This window comes from Lemur catta, chromosome 2 (genome assembly GCF_020740605.2).
Source record: "Lemur catta isolate mLemCat1 chromosome 2, mLemCat1.pri, whole genome shotgun sequence".
In the NCBI taxonomy this organism is placed as follows: Eukaryota; Metazoa; Chordata; class Mammalia; order Primates; family Lemuridae; genus Lemur; species Lemur catta.
Window position 1 is genome coordinate 50,662,326 of NC_059129.1, and position 15,626 is coordinate 50,677,951.

Here is a 15,626-nt window from a genome sequence, read left to right on the forward strand (position 1 = left end):
CTCCCATCCCCATCTCACAGATGAGGAAACTGAGGCCCAGAGAGGTTGATGAGCTGCCTAAGTTCACACAGCTAGGAAGTAGCAAAGCCAGGACTCAACCCCAGGCAGTCTGGCTGCAGAGCCTGCACATCTAACCACTGTGCTACACTCCCTCTCTATAATATCTGTGGGCTTCTCCTTTGGTGGTGGCTGTCACAGGTGCCCATATTGGGGCTTGCCTCCTGCCCCTGAAGCCCCTCTCTGCAGGGGTCAGAGGTCAACTGGACCCCAAGGGCTGGACGCAAGAAAGCCTATGAGATAAACACCTTCAGCCCCTGCTCTCCAGCTATACGCTAACACCATCGCACACAGGAGCTAGAGCTGGAAGGATGAGGAGGGCAATCGATGCATAAGCATGAATAGGACACCTACTGCGTGCCCGTCTTCAAGTTTCCTAGGTGCAGGAAATAGAATACTCTGTCCTTGCTCTCCTGCCAGAGGCTCCAGTCCTCAGAAATGCCCAAAGGGGTCGCCCCTGCCAACCCCCCTCCTTCAGTACTGGCTGCACCAGATGTTGGCAACACTTAGAAACAGGGCTAAAAATAGACACTATAATGAGTCAGTGATAAGAATAACTTGGGCAAACAGACCTCCGGGAGAGGAGACTCTATCAGGGAGACGAGACAGCCCTGGCCTGTCACTTGGAGCCCCCCACAGTCAGCATAGGGCCTGGAGTATTTCTGCCCTATCTGCTGTGTCCCTCGGCATGCCCACCTGCACTCCCACCACAAGCCAGGTGGGCAGCCTCCCTCCATGAAGGGAGGCAGGTATCAGAGGGGTGGGCAGAGCTGGTGGGGACTCCCTGCTCAAGGCAGAGTGAACTGAGGCACGAAGATGCGTTGACTTTCTCTCCCAGCTCTAACACCAACTTCCAGCAGGAAACTAGGAAAATTGGGTCCCCAACTTGAAAATCATGCCTCATCTCGTGTCTCACCTGTGAAATGGGTCCCTAGAGTCAGCCAGACTGGCCCACCTCAGGGGTGGACAGGAGAACTGAGACAAGAGAGGGGTGGCAATATGCTAAAGGGTGGACGTCAAATGTCGGGGGATCATAACTTAGGAGTCCTAACGATGCAAGATCCCCTGCTAGATTTCCATGTCCTCGTTGCCCCCAGGATGATAAAAATTGTTAGACTCATGGAAATCTGTACATGGATTGAAAATTAATACAGCACATTCACATATGATAGCAGAGCTAAATTTCTCAACAACTCCAATGACAGACAAGATGATGAGTTTCATTATACAGTTGTGGAGATTAAGACTCAGAAAAGGGAACTGACTTGCTAGGGGCCCTGCAGCTGGGATAAAGTCTCATCGCCATCCAGCGCCTGGGGAGACCTCCCAGGAGCCATACGCCGGGTACAGCTCCGTCTCAGCCATGCCCAGTGGGAACAGGACACCCTGTGACACTGGGAGCCAGACAGAGGGGGCCAGAGAAAGGCGAGGAGCACTCAGGAAGGGAGCAGCACTGCACACAGCATTCCTCTGAGAAGAACAAAACAAGGAGGAAAAGGAGGAGGTGTCCAGCCAGAGCACTGGTTATGGAGTCAGGAGCGCTGGGGTCTAGCCCCTGCTCTGTCACAGAGAACTGTATGACCTGGGAAATCCTTTCCAAAGCTTCACTCTAGTTCTCAGTTTCTCCCTCTGGAAAATGAGGCTTTAACCACCAGGTCTTTGAGATACCCTGGGGTAGTGGTCCCCAACCTTTTTGGGACCAGGAACAGGTTTCATGGAAGATAATTTTTCCATCGATGGGGTGGGAGGGGCAGGGGTCAGGGGAGGTGGAGCTCAGACAGTGATGCCGTTTTCCTAATAGGCCATGGACCGGTACCAGGCCACAGCCCGAGGGTTGGGTACCACAGCCCTGGAGTATATCATGACCCTATATTAGATACGCCCAACAAATATCAGCATATCAAAGGTTCTGAGAAGTCCTGCAGCAAAGAAACCCATTTTATTTTTTTATAGTTGTATATGTCTACAGGGTACAAAGTGATGTTATAACTTAAGAATACCATGTGGAATAATTAAATTAAGCCAAGTAACATATCTATTACCTCAAATATTTATCGTTTTTGATGGTGCAAACATTTAAAATTTACTTAGTGATTTTATAAGGTACAAACCATTATTATTTACTATATTCACCATGCTGTGCAACAGCCCTCAAAACCAAAAACAAGGCCAGGCGCGGTGGCTCACACCTGTAATCCCAGGGAGACTGAGGCAGGAGGATCGCTTGAGCCCAGGAGTTTGAGGTTGCTGTGAGCTAGGCTGATGCCATGGCACTCTAGCCTGGGCAACAGAGTGAGACTCTGTCTCAAAAAAAAAAAAAACCAAAAAACCAAACCTACTCCTCCTGTCTCATTCAAGCTTTGTATCCTTTAACCATCCTCTCCCCAGTCCCTCACCTGTTTTGCTTTCTGCTTTCTTTGACTCCCACTCTCCCATGCCTGCTTGACCGCCAACCCTTCCACAGAAAACATCCTGGGAAAACCTGGAGCAGATCTGGGATCACTAGCTGAAACACCCACAGGGATCCATGGGAAACACGAAGGCCTGAAGCTGGACAGGACACACAAAGTGCAGAGACCTGCAGGCAGCCGCAGGCCCTGAAAGATTCCCGGCCGCTCTTGGGTTCCAGTAGCCCAGCACTTCTGCTTACCGAAGGCCTCCCTCGGGACCCGCCCGGGGCCCTCCCCAACCCTACTGAAAGAGGCAAAGGAGGGATCGGCACCCTATGTCACACAACTGAGGACACGGGGATCCCCGAGACCAGAAAACTGGCCAAGGGTCACACAGCAGGCTACTGCTATGGGCAGGAGAGATCACAAAGTGGGTCCCCTTTACTGGGCCCTGATTGCGTGCTAAGCACTTTACAGTCACCACGTCACAGCAACAGAGGAAGAAACTAATGGTCAGGGAGATTTAGTCACTGTCCAAGGGCCCTCTGCTAGTGGGAGGTACTGGATTTGAACCCTGGCAGCCTGAATCCAGAACTCCTGCCCTCAACCCAGCACTGCCACTCAGTGAGTGGCCAGGTAACCCATTGGTGAGGGACTGAACCTCTCTGGGCCTCAGTTTCCTCATTTGTAAAATGGGATAACCTATATTAGGTTATTGTGAGATTAAATTTACAAATATACAAAAGTGCTCAGCACAGTGCCCGGCACACTGTAGGTACTTACTATATGTGACCGATCATTAAACACCACATTCTACTGTGGGAGCTATGCCTAAGCCCCTGGGCTCTGTGTTCAGCAGGCCGGGAGCCACCCAGAGCTCCCTCGCAATCGCCCCTGCGTATCAGTCCCAGGTTACCGCCCTCCACCAGGCTCCACCAGGCACCACAGACCCCAAGCCGGGGCTCCTGCACTGCGGAACGCAGGCTGGGGCTCTGGAGGGTGGGGTTCCCAGACCCGCGCCAGGCCTGGGTCTCATCCTCTGAGTCTCCTGCCAGGCCACCTCTGCTCAGAGCCGGGGATATCCCCAGCCATGGGTCACAGGCGTCTCCCTACCACTCCTCCCACTGCCCTGGGTCACGGGGTGTGGGGGCAGGAGGATCTCCAGTCAGGCGGCTGGCGTCCTCATGACCTTCCCCGGCCCTCCCAGCCTTGAGACGACAATAGTAACCCCCCGGAGCACTCCACACTTCCTACAGACACTTTGTCTGCATCAGGTCACGAGACAGGCATCACCACTCAGGAGGCTGGCTGCTCCTGGCTTAGTATGCCCCCTTTACAGATGGAGAAACTGAGGCTCTGACTGGGCTACACACTTGCCAGGGCAGGGATCTAAATGGTAGAAAGACTTGTGGCTTCTGGACCAGGGTCAGAGGTGAGAGCCAGGTCGCAGGCAGGCCCACCAGAGCCAGTGGGGGCTGCAGAGGGGGAGGAGAAAGCTCAGGAGCTTCCAGGAACCAAGGTAAGAGGAGGAAATGGCTGAGCCATGGGCCCTGGGTCCCACCCACCACCCCTGCAGATCCTGCAAGTTGCGGGGGTCAGGCAGTGGGAAGCCTGAGTCCTCTGCTACCCTTCCCGACCCCAGCCAGGGCAGGCAGGCACGGCCCTCGCCCAGTGCCCTCAGACAACCCCTACACAACCCTCCGCTTTAGCTAGCATGGGCAGCTCCTGGCAGGGAGCCTCCCGTCTTCGTCGGTGGCTCTCTGGCCCCTGGATGCTCAGGCATCGTCTCCTCCCACTCCTCCTACCCACCACACGGCCATCACCCAGGAAGCCCTCCCTGACCACCCCCAGCCCCTGCCCCTGCTGACCCACAGACATGTCAGCCACCTTGCAAAGGACTGGCCTGACCCCCCAGCCAGAGCGTCAGGTTTGCAGAGGACAGAACTCTGGCTCCAGCACTGGTGCTGGGTGTTGTACTCAGTAGGTGCTCAGTAAACACTGCCCAGGAGGGAGAGAATCTCTAAAGCACTGGTCCCAAAGTTTTTCACCATGACTCACAGAAAAATATATTTTGTTTGACCCTGGACACAAACACACACACACATACACACTCACACACACAACAGTGTTCTACAAAACAATACTTAAAGTCGTTGTTAGAGACAGTTGAATATTTTTTATTTTATTCTTTTTCGTTAAAAAAATGCTCCTGGAGATCCACTACACTGGTTTCATGACAATATTATGGCCCTGATTCACAGTTTGAAAATATCATTCCAAAGATGTCTGTGTAGCCCAACTCACAGCCTGGTACGTGACCATCTCTGAAACAGGTGCCTAGTAACGGCACCCGTCTGTCGGATGCCGCGGGCCAGGCCTTGCTAAGCATGGCATCTCATTTCATCCTCACCGTCACCCTAGGAGGCAGGAACTGCTATTACCCCCGTTTTAAATGTGGCCGCAGTCAGTGGCTCCGCCAGAGCTCAGAGCCAGAGCTCAGAGCCAGAGCTGTCTGAGTCTGAAGCCTCAGTCACGACCACTGCACCACACTGCCCACCAGGCGAGTGGTCTTAGGACCCTCTTTTTTTTTTTTTTTTTGAGACAGAATCTCACTCTGTCACCCAGACTAGAGTGCAGTGGCATGATCACAGCTCACTGGGGCCTCAAACTCCTGGGCACAAGTGATCCTCCTGCCTCAGCCTCCTGAGTACCTGGGACTATACAGGCACACACCACTACACCTGGCTAATGTCTATTTTAATATTTTTGTAGAGCTAGGGGTCTCACTATGTTGCCCAGGCTTGTCTCGAACTCCTGGCCTCAAGCAATCCTCCCCACCTCGGCCTCCCAAAGTATGAGCCACCACACCTGGCCAAGCCCGTCTCTTAAGACTACACTGGCAGGGAGCCTCCAAGGAAGTTCACTCCAAATCTAACTACTAAAAAACCATTCCCTATATTAACTTAACTCTTTAATCTGTTGATTACTTAATTGGAGATGGGACAGAGAGAAGACAGGTCTCCCTGGCCAGAGCCCACAGGCTGCAAGGCCGGCCTTCACACCCTTCACAGCCGGCCCTGCTATCTCCTCCTCACCCACCCATCTCTAGCCAAACCCAGGGAAGGGGCAGGGCGTGGGGGGGCCCACCTGAGGGCTGGGGGGACAATTCTGCATCCCTCCTTCACTGACATCACTGCCTTGTGGCAGGTCCCCAGACCCCTCTGCGCCTTGGCATCCCCATCTGTAAAATGGGGATGATAACAGCATCTTCCCTACAGGGTGACTGTGAGGGTCAGTAAAGCATTCGGCACAGCACCTGACATGGCCCGAGTCCAAGCCAGCATGAGCTCTCATAATTATTCCCAGTTCCAACTCAAATCTCCACCGTCAGCAATAATCACCAGGAGCCCTCCCGGGGTGGGTTTTTGCTGTCTGCACACAAATACCACGTACAGGTAAAATGTTAACCTGTGCAGAGTGCTTACTTGGTGGGTGCCAGGCTCTGTGCTGAGCACTCCACATGAGGACAGTCTTTTAATTCTCAGAACGAACCCATGAGGTGGGTTCTGTAATTGTCATCTCTGTTTCACAGATGAGGAAACTGAGGCAGCCGGAGGGTAAGTAACTTGCCAGGATCACGTAGCTACAAAGCAGGTAGACACAGAGTACATGCCCCCAGCCCCTAACATGAATGGGTATTCGCTGTGGTGCTGCCCTAGGCACACCATGCCCGTGACCTCCTCACCAGAACCTCGCAACACACCTTCCGCCACCCCGCGCTCCTCCCTGAGCCTGGGCAGGAGCCTCTCCCTGGCCACCTGCTTCCATTTCCTCCCCCAACCTGCTCCCAGCCCCGGCCCTGCTCAGAGCCGCCCCTAGCCCTCCTCAAAAGACATCGGACACCAATGCAGCTTGAGGGCCACGTCCCCACTCACCCACCTCCCCAAAGACACCACAAACGCACACAAACGCGCACACGCACACACACGCTCACCCTCATACCTGGCAGAGGGCAGCCCCCTGGAAGGAGCCCCCCTGGAAGGCCCAGCTCCTCCGGGGGCCGGAGCCCAGGCCCGCGCCCCCACCCCAGCACCAGGCCCAGTTTCCTCATTTCCCCTGCACTGTTTCTCACCCAGCCCCCTGCACCTCAGCCTCAGAGGAAGTTGCACAATCCCCTGGGAGCTGCAAATGTGGCCGAGGATTACTCACAGCACAGAGGAACCGCAGCCCCGGAAGGCCTCTCGCACACACCGCGGCCGACCCGCAGCCTGCTCCAATCTCACCCACCCGGCCAGGCCACCTACGGTGCCTTTCCGTCCCCCAGAAGGAGCCTCTCACAGCACCCCCCGCCCAGCCTGGCCTCAGACGGCCCCAGCCACCCAAGCTGCAGAGACTCCGGGAGGCAAGAACTTCACTGAGTCAGAGCCCCCCCCACCCCCGGTCCAGCTTTCACTGGAGTCAGAGCCCCCCCAGGACCAGCGTGGGCCTAACCCCAACCCAGGCCTCCTGCCAGCCCCTCCCAGAGACATGCGTCCTTCTAGCCAGAAGCCCCACAGTTCGTCATCTTTCTGACTGACCACATACCTGCCACCTTGACCTTGGGCCTTCCCAGGGCCTCCAGACACCCAGTTGGAAGTCTTACCGTAGCGCACCTTGAAATGGCCCCTGAGGCCGAGCGTAAGCCCAGGGAGCCCTGCGAAGGGCCAAGCCCCTACAGTTTTCACTTGTGAGCAATGTGCCTGCCTCACATGCGGTTTTAGTGGTTCTGCAGCCCCAAAGTACTTTCCTAGCAGCCTATCAAGGAGATTTGACAGAGATTTTAACTGAGTGCTTTTTTCTGGTGGCTGAGGGATTCTTATCTTTGATAGGTAAATACTGCTTGTCAAGAAAGGCCAGTCATCCACACCCCAGGGTGGATGGTTTGCGGGCGTTCCGTGAGAGCACTGCAGGAAGGAAGAGTGCAGCATGGGGAGGGGGAGGCAGGCTGTGGCTCCTGGAAAAGGTAGGATGCCAACGAGGTGAGGCAAACTCAGACAAGGAAGGTCAGAGAGGCTCAGGGAGGACCGACCTAGACTCTGACCCTAAAGTGGGCCCTCCCTGGGATAGCAAACTCCAGAAGGACCCAAAGGATGAGTAGGAGCCTGGCCTGGGTGTACGGAGCCCCCAGAGATGACCTCTGCCTCCCACCCTTCACTGCCCTGGACCTCAGTGGGGCCTCAGATAAGGAACATGATAAACACCTCTTATCACCCCCACAACCTTGGACTCCCGTCCAGCTAAGGACAAAGTCGGAGATGGTTTTGTCTGGGCCCCAGGGCTCCCAGAGAGCCCCTCATTTCTGCAGCCCTCATCAAAAGGCTGGGGCCCTCAGGGCTATGGGGGAACCACATGAACGAGGACCCAGGCTCAAGGCTGGTCACCTGACGCCTCCAGCTCAGTGGACAGAGAACACAGTCAAGGAAGAAGGGCCAGTGCTGGGAAGCCCTGCCTCCACCGGAACACGACCGTCTGCAGGGCCACCTCCTCACATGCCTGTGTGTCCCCCATCTCCCCCATCCTGACGACAGCCCCGTGAAGGGGAGGGACAGCAACCCTCCTTACCCCATTGTTCAGATGATGAGGCTGAGGTTCAGCACACTTAAGTGACTTCCCTGAGGCCATGCAGCAAGTTTGCGGCAAATCTCAGTTTCCTGGCTCTTTTCTTGGATCAGAGTTTCCTGCCCATGACAACACTGACACCCAGGGCCAGGTAATTATTTGTTGTGGAGGGCTGTCCTGTGCATTTTAGGATGTTTAGTAGTATCCCTGGCCAATGTCATTAGACAGTGGCAAATGTCCCCTGGGGGGGACAAAATCACCCCCAGTTAAGAACCACTTAATCCAGCCTGAGCAAGAGCAAGACCCCATCTCTACTAAAAATAGAAAGAAATTATCTGGCCAACTAAAAATATATATAGAAAAAATTATCTGGGCATGGTGGCGCATGCCTGTAGTCCCAGCTCTTGGGAGGCTGAGGCAGAAGGATCGCTTGAGCCCAGGAGTTTGAGGTTGCTGTGGGCTAGGCTGACGCCACGGCACTCATTGTAGCCCGGGCAACAGAGCGAGACTCTGTCTCAAAAAAAAAAAAAGAACCACTTAACTAACCACTGCCCTAAAAGCACCTAATAAAGACAGCACCCACCAATTCTAAATTGAAGGGCACACCTGCCGGGGGCTTAGCCCTGGTGTCTCCCCTTCTCCTGCCAGATGTGCCAGGCAGGAGGGCCTGAAGGGTGGCGGGTACTCTGGGGGCTCACTCCCCTCTGAGGAAAGGCTGCCCCCTCGCAGGCACTGCCACTTGGCGGGGGGGTCTCCTCTCAAGATCGAATATTACCCTCCCACTCCCAAGCTATACACCAGCCCCCTTCCTAGCATTCAATGTTACAATGGTCTGTCAACTATCATATTTTGATCAGACATTCCTATCAATAAAAAATTTCGAGGACCCTCAAGATGTGCTTCTTTCCTCATAAAGCCCTTATATAGACACCAATGCATGACTATATTATGCACGTTAGCAAACATACACCAAAATATCAGTAGATCTATGAAAAAAAAGAGAATGAAAATGTAATTTACATCATGATGAGATACGGTTCCACGCTCACCAGCACGGTAGAAATCACACAGTTTAACAAAACCGAATGTTGACAAAGATATGGAGCAACAGGATCTCTACGTGTCACTAGCAAGGAGTAAATTGGTATAACCACTTAACAAAATATTTACTAAAGCTAAAATACGCATTGTACGCCCTGTGCTCTAGCAATTCCACGCCAGGTTATATACACTCTGAAGAAATTTATGCACCAGTGCACTAGGGAGCTCACGCAAGAGTATTCTTACAGCATTGTTGCTAGTAGCCAAAAAAAGGGAAGCAGCCCACAGGTTCATGAGTAGCAGATGGATGCTCTACAGCAATGAAGATGAACACACTACAGCTACACACATGAATGACTCTCACAAATATGCTGGATGGGAAAAGCATGACAAAGAACATGTCCAGTGTCATTCCATCTGTGTTAAATTCAAAGCCAGGCAAAACTAAACTCTATTACTAAGCGGTACAGACATCCCTTGGGCTACAGGATAAAAAGAAGCAAGGAGCTGATTATCATAAAAGTCAGGATAGTGGTTACCTCCGCAGGCGGGGGAGGGACACACAAGTTGATTTTGGAGTACAAGTGACATTATGTTCATTCATCTGGGTGGTGGTGACCTAGGGGTTCATTTTTATAATAATTTGCTACATTGTACATGTACGTTCATGGTCTTTTCAGCAACGGTGCCGTATTTTGCAATATAAAAGAGTGAAAAGGATGAGATATAAATAAATAGAAATGAAAGTTCTAATATTTTCTTCTCACACCTGGCTTTGAAAAATACTATAATTAGGTCTAAAGAACTGGGTGACCCTATAGTTAGTCATAGGTCTGGAGTACCTGATGTTGCTCAGGGCTGTCTAGGGAGGGCCCCCTTCCCCAGCTGGCCAGGCAGATAGCTGTCCCTCAGCCCATAGCCTCTTTCACCTCCCACCCTGCCCGGCCACGGATGGGGGCCGCATCAGGCTGAGGAGCTTCACACCCACCTCACCCTCCCCCGGGCCTCTCCTCTGGGTCCCTGACAGCAGGACTTGGAGGCTCACTCTGGGGAAGGTACTGGGGGGTGGGCCTCAGCACCCTCTGAACACATCAAAAGAAGGAGGGGGGCAGAAAAGGACATAAAGAGGACGGAGAGAAGGGGAGACAGGACAGGAGAGGGAGAGGTGCACACCATGAGGGCCAGTGCTCCAGACGCTACGGAACTCGATGGGCTGCGGGGAGAGGAACAAGGGGGAAGAAAGAAGGTGCCAGAGGTGGGGGAGCAGAGGCCCTGGCCCCAGGTTTGAGGCCCAAGTCTGGGGGCTCAGCAGCAGGCAGGTCCAAAGAGGCCTGAGTTGGGCCCCATTTGGCACCACATCCCCCACGGCCCAGGGCTTCCATGTGGCAGGTAGGTGGCTTAGGGCTTCCCTCGCACTCAGCAGCCTCTAGTCCTCCAGGAAGGAAGGACTTGTCCAGAAAGGAAGCCTCCTGGGCCTGCAGAGGTGACCCCCAGGTGGGAGGGCCCAGGGAGCAGTAGAGCTGCCCTTTCTGGGGCCCGGATGGTGGGAGGGCTGAGGGCCTAAACCGAGTCACGGTCTCCATGCTAGCAAGAGGCTCAAGGAAGCAAAGGGCCAAATGCTGCCACGTTTATGTTTATCTGGTACGTTATTCCGTACTATCTCCTATCACTCTGCCTTCCTCTGTCCTCTGCCGTCACCGAGACTCCCTGGCTAGGCCATCAGCTCCCTGAGGGAGAAGCGATGTTCTTGTTCTCACCCACCCGACCTGGACAGCATAGTGCACGCCATTGACTCAGACGGCACTGAAGGCCAGGGGTTGCCGGGTCCCTGGGCCTGCGTCCCCACCTCTCAACAACATAGGGCCCCCAGCTCAACAGCTCCACTCAGCCCGAAGCAGAGCCAGCCAGCACCGCCCGGGCAGGGCAGCTGAGTGCACCTGGCTAGAGCCAGGAGCGGACAAGAGGCGGCGGGGGATAGACAGTATAGTGTGTCACCTCCTGGCCACTCCACACCCCTCAGGACTGCAGGGGGCTGGGGCAGGTGCTGTCCCCAAACCAATTATAAACAAGGCAAAGGGACAGGCTGTGACTTCCCTTGGCAAACAGGAGAAAACAAACCACAGCCCCACCCACAGCCCCACTGGTAGAACTGGGGGGGCACAAGGCAGAGAGCTCAGGGCCTTGTCAGGCTGTGTGCGATGTCCCTGGGCATTAGATGGTGAAGCACCTGCAGAGTAGAGACAGTGGGTAAAGCATCTTTTTGTGTCTTCATTGCTGGGCACATGACGGGGGCTCAATTCACATTCTCTCGTTCATTCCACAAAGATGTGCTGAGTATCCACTGTACATGAGGCTCTCTTCTAGGTACTGGGGATATGGCATGGAACAAAACAGACCAAATCCCTGTCCTCGGGGTGCTGATGTGGGCACGTCCCATTCACCTGTTGACTGCTTGGCTCAGACTCCAAGTCCCTGCCCCCCAGGGCTGAAGGGCCTGCCACCATCTCACCTCGCCTCCACCTGGCTCCAGCCCAACTCCCTCCGGTTTCCAAGGACAACTCCACCCCACACCCCCAGGGGCCAGCCCCCAAGCTCTCACGACTGTCTGCTGCCTCAAGGCCCAAGACCTCCTAGAAGATGATGAAGACATCACCATCTCCAGCAGAGACCCCTCTACCTGTCCTCCCAACATCTCTAGCCTGGCCAAGGAAAGGAAAAGGGAATGCCTTCTTTTTGTGTGTTTTATCATTTTTACTATTAAGAAATATGATTCAGACCATGATCAAACACATGCCCCAGCCTCACATCAACAAAGTGTGGGTCCACTTTGGACACAGCCCCCCCTTATTCCAACAATGCTACTTTAGCTCCAAGTACCTCTGCAGCAGCTTCAGCCCCTGCCCCGTGTTCCGACTGATACAAGACAGTATGGACTCTCAGCTAGCGCTACCTCGTTTGTCCACCTCACCTTGCCTTAATGAACCAGCACGTATTTCTTAAGCACTTGTCCCAGGGAGTGAGACCAAGAACCACAAAGCTGATCAGAGGTCGGTTTAATGGAAGGTGGGGCAGAGGGTGGAGGGAGGGGAGAGGACTGACTGGGGGGGACACCAGATGGTCTCAGAAGTGGTTCCTGCCCTCGGGGACCTGCCTTCAAAAAAGAGACAGGCCTAAAAGACCCGAAGCTGTCAGGGTAGCTGCAAAGCAGTGGGCCTCTAAGACAGTGGTCCTCAAAGTGTGTGTGCTCTGGGGACAAGCGGCATTGGCATCACTTGATAGCTTGTCGGGAACTTAAATTCCAGACCTCATGGAATTTACAGACCTATTGACTCTGCAATCTGTGTTTTAACAATTCCTCCAGGGGATTCTGATACACGCTCAAATTTGAGAACCACTGCTCTAGAGAAAAGGCATTGGAATCATCTGGAGAATTTAAAGTAATGATGCCTAGGCCCCTCCCCCAGAGATTCAGCTAGGACAGTATTTTTTGAGCTCCCCAGGTGACCATAACATCCAGCCAGGCCTAGGCCCCTCCCCCAGAGATTCAGCTAGGACAGTATTTTTTGAGCTCCCCAGGTGACCATAACATCCAGCCAGGCTGCGGTTAGATGGAACAGTGCCCCTGGTATCCTGGAAAGGTGTGCCTTGACAGAGAGGAAGATTTGGGTTACAGGGAGGGAGTAAGGGAGGGCTAGGAGGAGGGAATAGACCCTGGGTTTCTGGATGGAGAGTCTGGTGGAGTTCCCGGACAAATCCCCACGGCATCGCGTCTTACGTTGGGACCTCTGCTGTATGCATAAGAGCCAACGAGGTGGCCTTCCCCAAAGAAAGCCAGCTAGGAGATGGGGGTGGCCAGACCTCATTTCTTCTCCTCCTTATGCCCACACTTAAAAGCCAGGAAAGAAAGCCAGTAATGTACTTGCCTGTTGCCTCTGCCCCTCTCGGCTACCCTTTGCTCTCACTGCCCCACCACTCCACAGCAAAGCACTTCCTGCGTGCATGGTAAGTCCCAGACCCTACCGTATCACTAGGATTTCATCTCAGCCCTCAGTGACATCACAGCCAAGGGGATCCGTATCTCTGGTGCAGAGTGGAGGAGGGGCAGGCAGCAGGACGGCAGGGGAGAGCCACAGCCAGGTGTGGGGGGGTCAGGGGCCAGGCTAGATGCTACCCATGGAAACCCAAGGGGCAAGGCAGGGGTGGTAGAGGTGCCGCAGGCATTGCCAAGTGCCCTCCGCTGTCCTGTTAAGTGAGGAGACCCGGCTGGGTGTGGTATAGCAGGGAGCGGTAGGGATTGGGGCCACTGAGTCCGCAAAGCCCCACATAAAGCGTTACATTAGAGGACATTAGACACACAGGGAGGCCTACTTGCAACTCACAGGTCTTTATTCCTTTCTTGAAGCCCTCTATGCCTCTATTTCCTCACTTGAACATGAGAAATAAAGAAATAAATGAGTTATGAGTTAATTACACTCACCATTCTAAGTGCTGCGTGTGCATCACGCATCAACATACTTAGCCCTCGCTGCAGCACTATTACGTGGGTGCTATAATGAGCCTCACTTTTTAGGTGTGGAAACTGAGGCAGATGGGTTAAGCAGCTGGCCCAGGCTCATGCAGTATTAAGTGGCAGAGCTGGGATTCTAAGCCAGGTGGCCTGGCCCCAGAGCCCATGGTGTCAACAACCCCCTGATGAGGTTGCACCGGCCCAGTGCTAAATACGCGGTGGCTGTGGCTATATCCCAAGAAAAATTGCTCCACCAGGGCCAGCCTTTAGCTAAAGCTCGATTCTGTGGACTCCAGTTTCCCCCAAACGCCCCCACAACCTACACCCCTCCCTCTTGAAGCCTTTCCAGCCCTGGTGCCTTTGGCAAAGATCTGTAGAAGGTTTGCATTAGAGGGGACCCCACAGATGATCTAGGCTCACAGACCTGGAAACTGAGGCTGAGCAAAGCAGGGACCTGCCCCAGCCACAAAACCAAAGACAGAGCAGGGTCTCTCGACCCCCAGCCCAGTGCCATACGACCTTCAGTGCTGTCCTCTTCTCACCCAACAGTCCCCACAGACTTTTCTCCACGTGTGATTGAACAAGCACTACCCAAGGCTGCAGTGGAAGCTAATGGTCGTGGAGTCCGTGCACAGAGCCAGGCACCCAGAAGGCTGTCAGTAGGGTGCTCCCTTCTCTTCGCTTCCTGAGCACCTGAGGTCTCCAAAGAGGCTCAGGAAGCCTTGTCTGAATCCATCTCCTCCCCTGGCCAGTCAAGACGGGTTCGAGTCAGGGTTCCTTTGGTCACCCATGCTGGCAGCTCAGAACACAGGCCAGGAGACAGGTGTGGCCCTGGGGCAGGAGTTTCAGCAAGTTCCCACACTACTTAGGGCAGGAAACCCTGAATAGGGAAAAGAAGGTCCCCAGGCCACCATACCCCCACCTTTTAAGAGAGAGCTCCTGGGAAACCCTGAAGTGGTCTTTAGGGATTGAGAACACAGATTTTGGAGTCAAGTGGTCCTGGGTTAGAATCTCAGTCCTGACACCTCCAGGCTGTGTGACTTTAAGCAACTTGCTTAACTTCTCTGAATCAGCATAATGAAAACAATAATTCCTACCTCACTCTAAAGAGTAAATACACAATAAACACTGGCAACTAGTGTGTGACAAATTTTACTATAACATTGTTCTAGTATAGCATAAAGAGAAAACATATTCTATTAATATATTGTTATACTCTTACAGACATACACATACACAAGTCATCTATACACATGGACCTAGATACCTGTAATCTCATAACCACACACGCAAACTCACATCCTTTACACAAACCCCACACTGACCCAAAGAGCCACATCACATACTCACCATGTACCAGGCAGTGCTCCTCTCTTAATCCTCACAGCAGCCTGTGAGGTGAGTGTGCTTTTATCTCCCTCCTTTCAGAGGATATATGCAGTACAGTGTGCATATACACTCACTGCATCTTGGGATCTGGACATTTCTGGCAGCGCTGGGTACCCTGAACTCCCTCCCTCCAATCCGAGGAGGCCAACCCAGTTTCCACAGTCATCTCCAGGGCAGCCCCGGCTGGGCCCCAAGTGCTGACCGCCCTCCATCCCCAGGACAAAGGCCCAACCTGGCTTTAATGACAGCTGTGGTTGGGGAAACCCCTGCTGCAGGCAGAAACCAAGTTGACTTTGAAAAGGAAGAGACAGAAGCCAGGGGGTGTCTGAGCCACTCCCTGTGGGGGCAGGTGCTAAGTAACTCTATAAACTCTGGCTAATGATGCAATTACAGCCATAAACAGAGCCCCAGGAGGGACGGGGCCAGAAGCCAGACCCTCAAAGGGCAGCCAGGCCTGAGGGGTGGGAGTCCCCTCCCGCCTACCAGTCAGCTTTCAGAAGCAGGCTGAGGAGGCCCCATGCAGTGCATGCGGGCACTGGGCACTGCCACCATCCTGGAACCCGGGGTGGGCTCCTGCCTGCCCTGGTCAACCCCTGCCCACCTCTGACTGTGAGTCACAAGGCCATTACCCCTCAAAAGCCCAG

At 53.8% G+C, this 15,626-nt stretch overlaps 1 protein-coding gene across 1 annotated transcript in view; it reads right to left on the bottom strand.

The window, feature by feature from the left end:
- TFEB (transcription factor EB) overlaps positions 1–6,550 on the bottom strand; it is a 41,043-nt gene extending 34,493 nt beyond the window's left edge. The window contains exon 1 of the mRNA XM_045541901.1: positions 6,450–6,550. The gene's annotated coding sequence lies outside the window, so the exon portion shown is untranslated. The remainder of the gene's footprint in view (positions 1–6,449) is intronic.
- Between the last annotated feature and the right edge of the window lie 9,076 nt (positions 6,551–15,626).